Raw genomic sequence first — 12,466 nt, 5'->3', positions numbered from 1 at the left:
GGCACCAGCCTGAGTCGCGCAGCCCGTGAGGGTCGAGGGGGTCAAGGGATCCCGGCAGACACTCCGCGCCCCGCCCCAGCTCCCCGCCCTCGCAGGGCTGCAGCTCCGGGCTGGGTGGACGGGATCCCCCAGGGCAGCGCGCGGTCTCCGGTGTCTGTCCCTCTGGGTCCCCAGCAGCCCCCCGCGCCCCGTCTCTCCGACTCTGATTTTATGAAAGTCTAATGAACCCTTCTGAGCCCAGGACGAGAGACCTCGGGAGGGGTGCTTTTCTTTTTCTTCTTCCCGTGGTTCTACCTGGGTTTCCCTCCCAGCTCCGTCCACCTGGAGGCCCGGGGCTTGTGCGCCAGGTGTGGCCTGCACTGTCTCCAGGGCTTACAGCAACTGAGGGATAGGGGGACAGTTCCTCCTTTCAGAGAGGAGGAAACTAAGGCACGGAGTGATTAAGTCGCTGTCATGGTCACTCTGATTTTCAGGGAGCCAAAACTCCTACCCCCCTACCTTGGGGCCATCGCCAGGGGCACTTGTCACCCTGGGTCCCATCCCAGTTCTACCTTCCTGCAAACAACCTGGGCCTGCATTTGTACAAGGACAATCGTTCCAAGTAGCAACCAGAGCAGAAAGATCGTGACTTGTCATAAAATAGGTTTTTGAAACATAATCTCTCACTTTTGAACCTCTCCAGTTCTTAACTGTCCAAAGTCCCTGAGTGCCACCCCCCATCCCCAGGGCCCAGCAGATATCGAATCGGTGAAGGTGTCAGTCAGGAAAAGAGCATTAAGATGAAATCCCAGGATGATGACTTTCGTGGCTATAACATTAGGGTCTTAAACCGATTCTGAACAAGCCACCTCCACTGGCTTCCCCATTGCCCATGCCCATGAAACCTATCAAGTCCCTCAGTGACCCTCCTTTCCAGTCCCCTTTCTCAGTGTTGCCCTGGCCAAGGAGACGCCTCACTGCTCCAGATCTGACCCTCTATCCTGTCTCAGTCTTCAACCCAGGCAACAGAATCCAGCTCACATCAGCTTCTATAATGAGCACATTTATTATCTCAGAGAAGTCTGTCTCGAGGGAGGGGAGGTTTGAGACTCTCTTGACACAGCACCTAACTGACTCCACCAGTTCATCTCTCCATCTCTGCTCTGCCTTCCCAGGGGCTCAGATTGGCCCTCTCATTGGCTTCTTTCTTGGTTACAAGATGGCTGCAGAGGTACTATCATACCTAAACCGCTTCTTCCTAAGTCTCCTTCTCCTCTTCCTTTTTGGTTCTTTTTGAAACTTACTATAAACTATTTAAAACATCTAGATAAGGGGCTGGGGATGTGGCTCAAGCGGTAGCGCGCTCGCCTGGCATGCATGCGGCCCGGGTTCGATCCTCAGCACCACATACAAACAAAGATGTTGTGTCCGCCGAAAACTAAAAAAAAAAAAAAAATTAAAAGATTCTCTCTCTCTCTCTCTCTCTCTCTCTCTCTCTCTCTCTCTCTAAAAAAAAAAAAGTAAAACATCTAGATAAGAATAAAATATCTACATTTGTAAAATCTTAACATTATGCCATATTTGCTTCATTCTTTTTTGATCCTTTAAGTTTATTAGTGTATTATAGTTATATATAATAGCTGGGTTCATTTTGACAAAATCATATGTGTATGGAATTTCATTTTCTCCATTTCAGTCCTCCATCCCCCTCCTTTCCCTTCCCTCCTCCTTCCCCCTATTCTCCTTCCTCTTCTCTACTGGTCTTCTTTTCACTTATTTAACTAACTAATTTAATTTTTTATTAGTTTTTGCACTGGGGATTGAACCCAGAGGACTTCTCCACTGAGTTTCACCCCTAGCTCTTACTTACTGACTGATTTGAGACAGGGTCTCACTAAGTTGCTTAAGGCCTAGCTCAGTTGCTGAGCCTTAGCCTTGAACTTGCAATCCTCCTGCCTCAGCCTCCCAAGTCCCTGGGATTACAGTGGTGTGCCACTGTCCAGCCTCTCTATTTATTTTTGATTGGTGATTTATAGATATACATAAAGGTAGAATTCACTGTGGCATATTTATTTATGCACTTAGCATGATTTTGTCAAATTCATTCCACATTTTAGTCCTATAGATTTTAACACCTGTATAGATATATGTAACCGGGACCACAATCAGGATATAAAATAGTTCCACCATCCCCTCAAACTCTCTCCAGCCATCCCAGCTCAACTAAGAGTTGGTTGTCTCCGCAGGAACTCATGGATGGGGTGGTCAACAGCTGACTGGTCCAGGGCTGTTTCTGTCCACTCCCCTGCTCTCTGTCCTTATTCTGTTGACTTTTGCTAAAATTGGGGTGAGAGTCGGGTAGACCTGGGTTCTTGGCCCCAGTCATGTTTTCTGCTCCCTGGATGAGACTGCTCCAGTTCCTTGCCCCTTCTGGTCCAGTGCCCATTTCAAGATGGGGAAACTGCCCATGGATGGGGTTGTTCCTACAGTAAAGTGAGATAACAGGTGTGAACCAATTTGCACTGACAGGTGCGCAGTTGGTCATCAGGGTTCAACCTTGGTCAGGAGCTGGGTGGGGAGCGAGGCCCAGGCCTCCAGGAAGCACTCCAAGGCACTGCAGTGAGCTCCGGTCCTCAGGCCTCTGGGGTTGGGCTAATCAGTGCAGAGATAGAGGGAATCCATGGCTTGTGTTGCCCGGTGAACCCTCCACTTGGTGATGGAGGAGAAGCAGCCATCTCCTGTCTTCAGCGGACCCTGGCAGCGTAGCAGAGCAGCTAAGGATGTGGTGGTGGGACTTACCATCCTGGGCTCAAGCCTCACTTCTGCCTCCTGCTTGCTGGGTGCCTTTGAGCTTGTGGCTGACCCTTGCTGAACTTCCGTTTTCTCCCTTGTCCCCATGCTCCATGCTTAGATGAGGTCTGCTTCCACAGACCTGCATGCTCAGCTTTTCTGTGAGGCCATCCCTGTGGCCTGTGGAGGCCTCAGGCCTCTCCCTCTGTCTGGGCCCCTTGATTCTCCAGCCTTTCCCTCCACCAACCTCCCGGGACCCAGTCCTCTGAAACCTGCCTTGTTGTGGGCATGTCTTGGGCACTTCTGTGACCCAGGGTTGAGGAGGCAGGGGCAGGAGGGACGGGGTGGATCCTTGGGGTGAAGTAGGGAGAGGAACAGGCCTCACAGGGATCTGGACTCATCATGGGTGAAGAGGTGTCTCCAGAGAAGTGTCTGAGGAGTTCCCGGGGAGAAGAGAGAGCTTGGCTCAGGAGCTGCAGGGTTCCCAACGTATGTGACAAAGAGAATTCTAGCGTGCTCCGGGCAGAGCCACAGAGAGGGGTTTCCTTAGGAAAGCAGTTACACTTTCAAGGGGGGACATGGCCATTGGAGAGTAGGAGATGCTTCTTGGGGTTTCTGACTCTTCTTTTAAAGGAAACCCGGTGAGGGGTGGGTATAGGATGGATGTAGGAATGACATCAGTCTGGTGGTCTCAAGACACGTTGTGGGGTCTGGCCAATCTCAGGATCCTCAGGCTGAAGTGGTCTCCATTATCTGATTAGTAGATGGTTCTGGAAAGTCCCCTTGTTATGAGCTTCTCAACATGTTGTATCTCTCTTTACTTAATCTATTTATGGGGGATGTTAATTAACAGCACATAGGTAGATGTACAGATTTCCCAGACCTGGAAAGGGAGCCAGGCTTAGGGAGTGACAGGGCTGGAAATGTATGTAGAACTTCTCCATTAAAATGGTATTTCCTAGACCCTTATCTCACCCTGCACAAAATCCAACTCAAAATGGATCAAAGACCTAGGAATTAGACCAGAAGCCAGGCAACTCCTAGAAGAAAGCATAGGGTCAACCCTCCAGCATGTAGACACAGGCAGCGACTTCTTCAATGAGATGCCCAAAGCTCAGGAAAAAATGCCAAGAGTTAATAAATGGGATGGTATCCAGTTAAACCCTTCTGCACAGCAAAGGAAACAATTAGAAATGTGAAGAGAGAACCCACAGAATGGGAGAAAATCTTTCTAGTTGCCCTATTGACAGAGGATTAGTATCTGGAATAAATAAAGAACTCAAAAAAAAAAAAAAACACCACAAAATCAAATAACCCAATTATTAAGTGGGCAAACAAATTAAAGACTCTTCTCAAAAGAAGAAATACAAAGGGCCAGCAAATACAGAAAAAAGTGGAAAAAATGTTCCACACCATTAGCGATTAGGGAAATGCAAGTCAAAATATACTGAGATTTCATTTTATACCAGTCAGAATGGCAGTCATCAAGAATACAAATAATAAATGCTGGAGAGAACGTGGAGAAAAAGGAATCGTTTTATACTGTTGGTGGGTCTGCAAATTAGTACAACCATTATGGAAATCAGTATGGAGGCTCCTCAAAAGACTAGGCATGGAACCACCCTACGACTCAGCTCTACCACTTCTCTGTATTTATCCTGAAGAATTGAAGTCATCTTACTACAGTGACACATGCACGCCCATGTTTATAGCAGCACAATTCACAGTAGCCAAGCTATGGAACTAGCCTAGGTGTCCATCAATGGATGAATGGATAAAGACAATGTGGTCTGTGTATACAGTGGTTTTTTTTTTCAGTTATGAATAAAAATGAAATTATGGTATTTGCAGGAAAATGGATGGAACTAGAGACCATTATGTTAAGCGAAATAAGTCAAACTCAGGAGGTCAAGGGTCATATGTTCTTTCTCATATGCGGAAGCTGGAGGGGAAAAAGGAAAAGAAAGGTGGGGGTGGATTTCCTAAAAATCAAAGGGAGATCAGCAGAGGATAGGGACCAGGGGAAGGCAGGAGGGGAGGGAGGGAGGGAGAAGATGTAGGGGAGTGATTTTGGCCAGTTTATGTTGTTCTGCTGTGTGCATGTACGAACATGTAGCAACAAACCCCCTTAGTATGTGCAACTATAAGGCATCAGTAAAAAAAATGTGGGGGAAAAGGTCTTATTTCCTCATCTTTCCCTTAGGTCTCTTTCTACCTGCTTCTTATTTCTTCAGTCCCCAAGAGGCACACAGCACGTACCTAAAACACCACCAGACATTGTACTCTGGAGATAAACTCTTCAGAAGGGACTCCCCTACCTGGTCATGCAAAGAGCCTCCTCCCCGGATTCTGCTCTCCCAAAAGGGCCCTTAGGTCCCCTGGTCCAGGAGGACACCAGCCTCTAAGAGGGGAAGGTGGGAACAGGTGATCCTCGTCACTGTCTTTGCATTATCATCGTTGTCATTGCTTCAGTACTTGAGTGGTTCAAAAGAACATTCCACAGAGGACAGAGGAAAGAGGGGTCAGAACTCAGGGCGCAGATTCCAGACCGCGGGTGTTGGAGGCTCACGGCTTCCAGGGAGAGGCCAGGCAAGGCCCCCGAGTGGCTGCCTCTGTGCCTTGTTGGTGGGGAGGCAGGGGTCTTCTGCTGCTTCTCTGGACACCCAGGAGCTTGCCTGTGTCGGGTGCTGGCTCACCCTGCAGGCCCGGCCTCCTCCAGACAGGGAGGAAGAAGGGAGAAAGCCATAGGCGGGTAGTTGCCGAGTGTCCCTGTCCTCTGACACCAGAGTGAGCACACGAGCCACACTGGGAAAGAGGCCTGTGCACACAGAGCCTCAAGAGCCCAGGACTTGACCCACCGTGAGCTCCTGCTGGTTCTGCCCTGTGCAGTATGAGCCCAGGCTGGGGACCCAGGCAGGGAAGAGCCTGGGGCTGAGCCCTGGTCTCACCTCCATGAGGCTGTTTGTACTTGGCCCGTTCTCGGCTCCTCTCTGGGGGCTCCAGGTCCTCATCCAGAAATGAGAAGCAGCCACCATCTTGGAAGGGTTTAATCCATACCAGGAACCAAGCCCAGCCCTCGGCTGACATTCTTTTTATTTTATTTATTTACTTTTTTAATACTTTTATTTTGTTTATTTTATTATTTTTTTAGTTGTCGGTAGACCTTTATTTTATTTATTAATATGTGGTGCTGAGAATCGAACCCAGTGCCTCACACATGCCAGGCAAGTGTACTCACACTGAACCCCAGCCCCAGCCCTGACATTCTCTTTAAATCCTCACCCTGAAAGTAGATGTCCTGGGTCCTAAAATAGTACAAAAAATGTCTACATAGACTTCACTCAGATGGTTCAGTTACTGATATTTTATTACACTGTCTCATGGTCACACATACACGCGTATGAACCCATATGTATATAGATGTAGGTATTCAAGCATTTTTTTCAGGATTACTTGAGGATCAGCCAGCCTGGCCTCTCTGCTGCTCCAGTGCTGGCATGGTCTAGCCACAGATATCTGCCTCGGACTTCTCTCTGCAGCCCCACATGAGCACCCGGCACCGTTCCTCCCCTTACTGTGGCAAGGGACAAGTGCTTCCTGAATAGGCCACCCATCTGCTCTCCTATTGCAACCAAAGTAGAGTCACACAGGAGTGTACCAAAATGCACATTTTCAGCCAGGTGTGGTGGCACAAGCTTGTCATCCCAGATACTTGGGAGGCTGAGGCAGGAGAATCAGGAGTTCAAAACCAGCCTCAGCAAAAGCAAGGCACTAAGCAACTCAGAGAGACCCTGTCTCTAAATAACATACAAAATAGGGCTGGGATGTGGCTCAGTGGCCAAGTGCCCCTGAGTTCAATTACCAGTCCCCCTTCACCATGCACATTTTCAGATCTAAGCCCCACACCCCAGTTTTCCGATGAGAAGGTGGAGAAGAGGGCTTGGGGTTCTCCCAGTTGGTGCCATCTCTCAAGAAGCACCAATTTAGAGGAATAACCTTGAGCTCAGGAGCCTTGTCACCGTCCCTCTGAATGTGAAGTCACTAGGAAGAGCCACTCTCTTGGTGTCCCCATCTGTGAGGTTGGGATGATTGTGCCAGCTTCAGTGGGTCCACTGAGGGGTCAGTGTGACCAGGTTGGCACTGAACACATGCTGATGAGACCCAGCTCTCTTCTCCCTTCCTGCCCAGGAACTCTGGCTCTTCCCACACAGTGTATACAGGGGATGGGGATGGGTGGGAACCTGCCTCGGTGGCTCAGGTGACTGACCTTGGTCAGGGCTCCGCAGTCTCAGCTTCTGTATTTGTGAATTCAACCAACTTCAGGTCAAAAATATTTGGAAACAAAATTTCAGAAAGTTCCAAAAAGCAGAATTTGAATTTGCCCCACATTGAGCACCATGCTGAACCCACCCAAAGATGGATCGGGGTGCCCTGCTGCAGCCTCTCCCATTTTGCATATCCCCCACACCCACAGCCTCTTTCAACCCTCACTGTCCAAATATTGTCACCCCCATGTCTAGGTAGGCAGGCAACGATGGCTTCCTATCTACTGAACATAGTATTTTTTTCTCTTCACAGTTTCCTAAACAGTACTGTTTACAACTATTTACATAGAGTTACATTGTATTTGGTATTATAAGTAATCTAGAGATTAAAGTATGCAGGAGGATGCACATAGATTATAAGCAAACACTGTTACATTTTATATGAGGGAAATGAGCACCTGAAGATTTTGGCATCTGTGGGGGGTCCTGGAATCAATCCACCCTGGAGGATCCTGAGGAACAATGCTATGTTCATGTTGGGAAGCTTCCAGGTCAGGAAGTTGGCAAACTCTACCCCTCCACCACCCAGAAAGATCCTCCTACCCAGGAGAAAGGAAGGGGGGCCCAGCAATGCTCCCCCTGTCTACACTGCCGGTCCTCATTCCCAGAAACTTGTGGCTCAAAGGTCTGTCACCATCCAATGGCCAGAGTCCTGGGGGAGGGTCTGACTAAGCCAAACAGATGCTTGATGGAAAATCCCATTGAGCTGGCTGCTGGGCAGGGCCTGGAGGAAGAGTGTAAGCAGATGTGAAGTTCTGGAAAATTCTGTTTGACTGCTGTGTGCAAGATGGATGGTTGAGGATCTGGAGACTTCCAGAGGCCATGGACCTCTGCGGCCAGCAGGAGCTGCCTCTGAGCTAGGGCCTCCCCAGGGTGGCCTAGGACATGCACGGGAGAAGGGCAGGGTCAGTGGAGGGAACTCTCAAGCGAAGACACCGCAGCTGGACATCCCAGGTGGCTGCAGTGAGATTGCCAGCCAGGAGGAGGCGGGGACTGGTTCACAGGGCCATGCTTTGGCCTTGGTCCTGGAGGTCAGTAATGCCCCAGAGTTTTTTAAGTGTGAAGTTCTTCCCAGAGAAGACTTAGATTTTCAAAGCACTGATTGAAAAATAGTCGCAGTAAATTTTATGATTTTCTTTTCTTTTTTTTTTTTTTAAGTACCCAGCTTCTAGATTTTTGAAACGAGGAGCCCAGGAACATGTCTTATGGCATTTGATAGAGTTTGGCTAGAGGGACCCAGGAGGAGAATGTCCAAAACCTGCCCCGCCAGTTCCCTACTGCTGCTCCCCACTCTACCTGGGGGACTGAACCCACAGAAAACCAAGGGCTGATGTGGCTGGCAGCTGGGCCGGGGGCGTGGCCGGGGCCAGGGAACCTGCCTGGACAGATCTGGGGGCCAGCCCGCCTAAGATGATACCAAAAGGAGAAATGAGTTTTCTGCGGTTTGGGGGAGCAGTGGTGGTTTGGCTTCCCACTGGTGGCTCCTACAGAAGAAGCTGCACCTGTGTGGATGACAGGCTGTGCCAACAGGCAAGGCAGCTGCAGCGACCTTGGCCTGGCCCCGGGGCAGTTTCCCTTCTCAGCCTGAGGAAGTGCAGGATACAGAAAAGCAGTTATCTGGAAGTTGATTTTAATTTTAAAGCAAACATTTCACCTCTGCTCCCCTCCCCCCCCAAGAAACCCCAGCAAGGGCGGACCTGGGTGGAGGGAGAGAGGGAAAGAGAGAGCAAGCTGGGCTCAGGTGACTGGGTAGGTGGTACACAGAGAAGAACAGGGAGGAAGGGCACCTTTCACCTCCTGCCTACCAGAGAACAGGACCCAACCAAGGTCCTGGGAGCCAGCCAATCAGAGCAGCGGTTTCAAGTTCCTAGGGCCCAAAGGGGCGGAGTGCGCTGGGCTGCAGCCAACCCTGTGGGCGCGTGGATGCTGTTCAGATTCAGAGCCTCTACCCACCCCACCCACGGAGTTTAGAGCCCAGAGGCCACGATTGCTCTGGTGGACAACTGGAGCTATAAAAGGGTTTCGGGTAAAGGTGTCACATGGTAAGATGTGCTTGTATGATTATTAGAACATTTATTGAGCACTTACTGCAAAGCACCGTGCTAAGTGTGCTTCTCAACTAATTTTAATAAGGTTCACCCTGCCTTTTAGGGAGAGGAGAATTTCCTGTGATTCCATAAATTAAATGAGAGCTTTTTGATAAATTTCCTTTCTGCTCAAAACCGCCACAGTGGCTTTCGGTTGCTTGCAGTTAGGAAGCCTGGTTGCTACAATGTCGGTACATTTTTGTGTGGTGTACAAGAGCAGGCATATGTGGCTTGATTAATTGAGGCGACCACAGTAATGAGAACCACAAATAACAGCGTCCCAGGGTCTGTTTCCAGGTGCCTAATTAATAGTCTGAAGGTGGAAGTGTCCTTCCTGAAGGAAAAGAGCGTATGAGTATTTACAGTAGGATTCCAAGCAGAATATCCCCACCAAGGAAGAGGCCAACACTTGCATGTTTCAGATGAAGACACTGAGGGTCAGGGTGGTCATGGAGGCCTGGTAGGTACTCAGGGATGGAGCTGAGGACAAGCCAAAACCCTGGTCTTCTCCTGCTGCACCCACTGCCCATCTCATGGGACTCAGAGGTACCTGATGGGGTGGGAGAGAGGCAGGAGAGGACATCAGAAGGGATAGAGCACTGTGCCCATGAGGTCCCTGTGACTTTCAAGAGGAGACCCTAGTTGGGCTGGTGAATGCCACCCTAGCCCCCACCCCGTGTCCACATCATCCAGGCCTCATCAGGGATCAGCCCACAACAGGCTCTTGTGGTCCACCAAGAGCCCGTTGTGTACCTTGTCCTGTGCTGCGCACGTCCCCAGTTGTGAACTGCTGTGGGGCTCTGTGTCCAGAAGATGCTGTCAATCCAACATGACCTGCAAAGTGAGACCAGATCTCTGAGCTCCCGCTGGGCTGGTGCCCTCCACTGGGAGTGGGACCCTTCTCTTGAGCCCAGCCTCTCTTGAGCCTGCCCGATGGAGAGGGCCTGGCTTTGCCACTCAGCTCCTTCCTCCCTGCCGCCCTGAGGAGGGAGCTGCAGAGTTTCCTTGGGTTCTAAGAAAACAGAAGGAGGCAGAGTAGGGGAGAGAAGAGAAAGGCCAAGGACCTGGGGCCAGCTCTGAGGGGGGTTGCTCTGTAATTTCCATGGAGTCAAGTTCTCAACTTGTTTTTCCCCCCGATCTATTCTAGGACCCTAAACCAGATGCTGGCTCATAGTAGATGCTCAATAAACACTACTTGCTGGGCACGGTGCCACAAACCTATAGTTTTCTCCACCACTGAGGTAGGAAGATTGCAAGTTTGAGGCCAGCCTGGATAACATAGCAACCATCTTTTTAAAAAACCACACAGCAGCAATGACAACATCAAAGCACCACTTGAGTGACTGAAAGGAGTGTGGAGAAGGGAGTCCCTCAGAGTGGCAGTAGTTGAGAGAAGTGGCCAGTGAGAAGGAAGCATTTGCAGAGACTGTGCCTGTTCCCTTCAGAGAACGCAAAAGCACAAGTAAAGCCAGCCTCGGTGGTGTGACCTGCAATCCCAGCAACTTGGAAGGCTGAGGCAGGAGGGTCACAAGTTCAAAGCCAGCCTCAGTAACTTAGTGAAGCTCTGTGTCAAAATAAAAAGGGCTGAGGATGTGGCTCAGCGGTGAAGCACCCCTGGGTTCAATTCTCAGTGCCAGAAAACAAGCAAACAATCGTAAAGCACTTAAGTCATTTAAAAATTATTTTGGGGGTGTCAGAACTGTGATCCTGCGACCACCACCTGCACTGAAATGGCACCAGAAGCCCCAAACATTTATCAGCTGGATTTTCTTTTATTTCATGCTGGGGATGAAACCCAGGGCTTCATGCATGCTAGGCAAGTGCTCTACCACTGAGCCACGACCTCACCTACCAGCTGGCCTTCACTACAGTCCTCCCCAACAATTGCTGAGCAGGTACACAAGGACAGGCACTGCGCTCAGGTCCTTGCTCCTGTGTTCATGCACATACAACACCTGGAACAGGTAGCCCCATCTTTTTCCTCAACTTACAGAGGCTCAGAGAGGTTGGGCCACTGGCCCAGGGTCACCCCGTTATGTGATTACCTGGGATTCCATCTGGCGGGCACCCTCTTGACCTCACACTCCTTCACAAGAGCTGGGCATTGGAGGGCTGAGCAAGGGGAGCCGCAGGTTCGGAGCTGGCCAGGCTGCCTAGGCATCTGAAAGGGACTCTGAGCCCATCCCTCCAGACTTCCGCTTCATCTGCCCAGGGAGAAAAAAATGTTGACAGGATGGGGCCCAGGGTTCATCTGGGGGTTGATGTTTTCCCAGCTGTGGAGGGGCCACCTCCTCCCAGCCTTCCTGAGCCAGCCCCGGACTCCAACAGCTCCAGAGAGCCAGGATGGAGTGTGGTCATCATGGGAAAATTAGGAAACACAGGCAGCTAAAGAAAACAAAGATCAGTGGTAATCCCTTCACCCAGAAAGACTCCTTTCCACCAGCGTGTGCACGCATGAGTGTGTATGCCTGCTGTATGGATATACTACATGGATATTCATTTGACAATATCTTGAATGTTTTTCCGTATTATTAAATGTTCTACATTAGTTTCCCGAGCTTTCACATGTTGATTTATATTAACTTGCAGAGGTATTATTACTTGCAAAACCTTTCAGATTTGCATCTTTACTGAGGTGTAATTTGCATTCAAAAAAATTCACTCATTCTCTTTTGACAAACTCACATTGTAGTCATCTGATCCTCACCATTATCAAGATGTAGAACAATCCCTTCACCTGGAAAATGTTCCTTTGAGCCTCTTTAAGGTCAACTCTCCCACAAACCCAGTCCCTGCTTTGTGTTTTTATTTTCCTACAAATTGGCCTTTTCCGAAATGGATATAAGTGGATCATGGGGTGTCCTGAGTTTGGGGTCTGGCCTCTCTCACTTAGCATAGTGCTTGGAAGTCTATCCAGGGTGTTGCATCTTATCAATCTTGCTGCATTTTATTGCATGGATGGACCACTGATTTTTTCTTTTTCTTTTTTGTACTGAGGATTGAACTCAGGTGCGCTTAATCACTGAGCCACATCCCCAACCCTCTATTTATTTTGAGACAGGGCCTTGCTAAATTGCTGAGGCTGGCCTCGAACTTGCAATACTCCTCTCTCAGCATCCCCAGGCACTGGAATAACTGGCATGCACCATTGCACCCAGCTCCACAGATTGTTTATCCATCCACAAGTTTTGGCTGGCTATGAGCAGAGCTGTAATAAACATTCACATTCTGGCTTTTGTGGGAACATAAGTTTTTATTTCTTTTGAGAAGAGACTTAGGAATGGG

This window comes from Marmota flaviventris, chromosome 2, assembly GCF_047511675.1.
Source record: "Marmota flaviventris isolate mMarFla1 chromosome 2, mMarFla1.hap1, whole genome shotgun sequence".
Classification (NCBI taxonomy): domain Eukaryota; kingdom Metazoa; phylum Chordata; class Mammalia; order Rodentia; family Sciuridae; genus Marmota; species Marmota flaviventris.
This window is presented reverse-complemented; position numbering follows the sequence as displayed.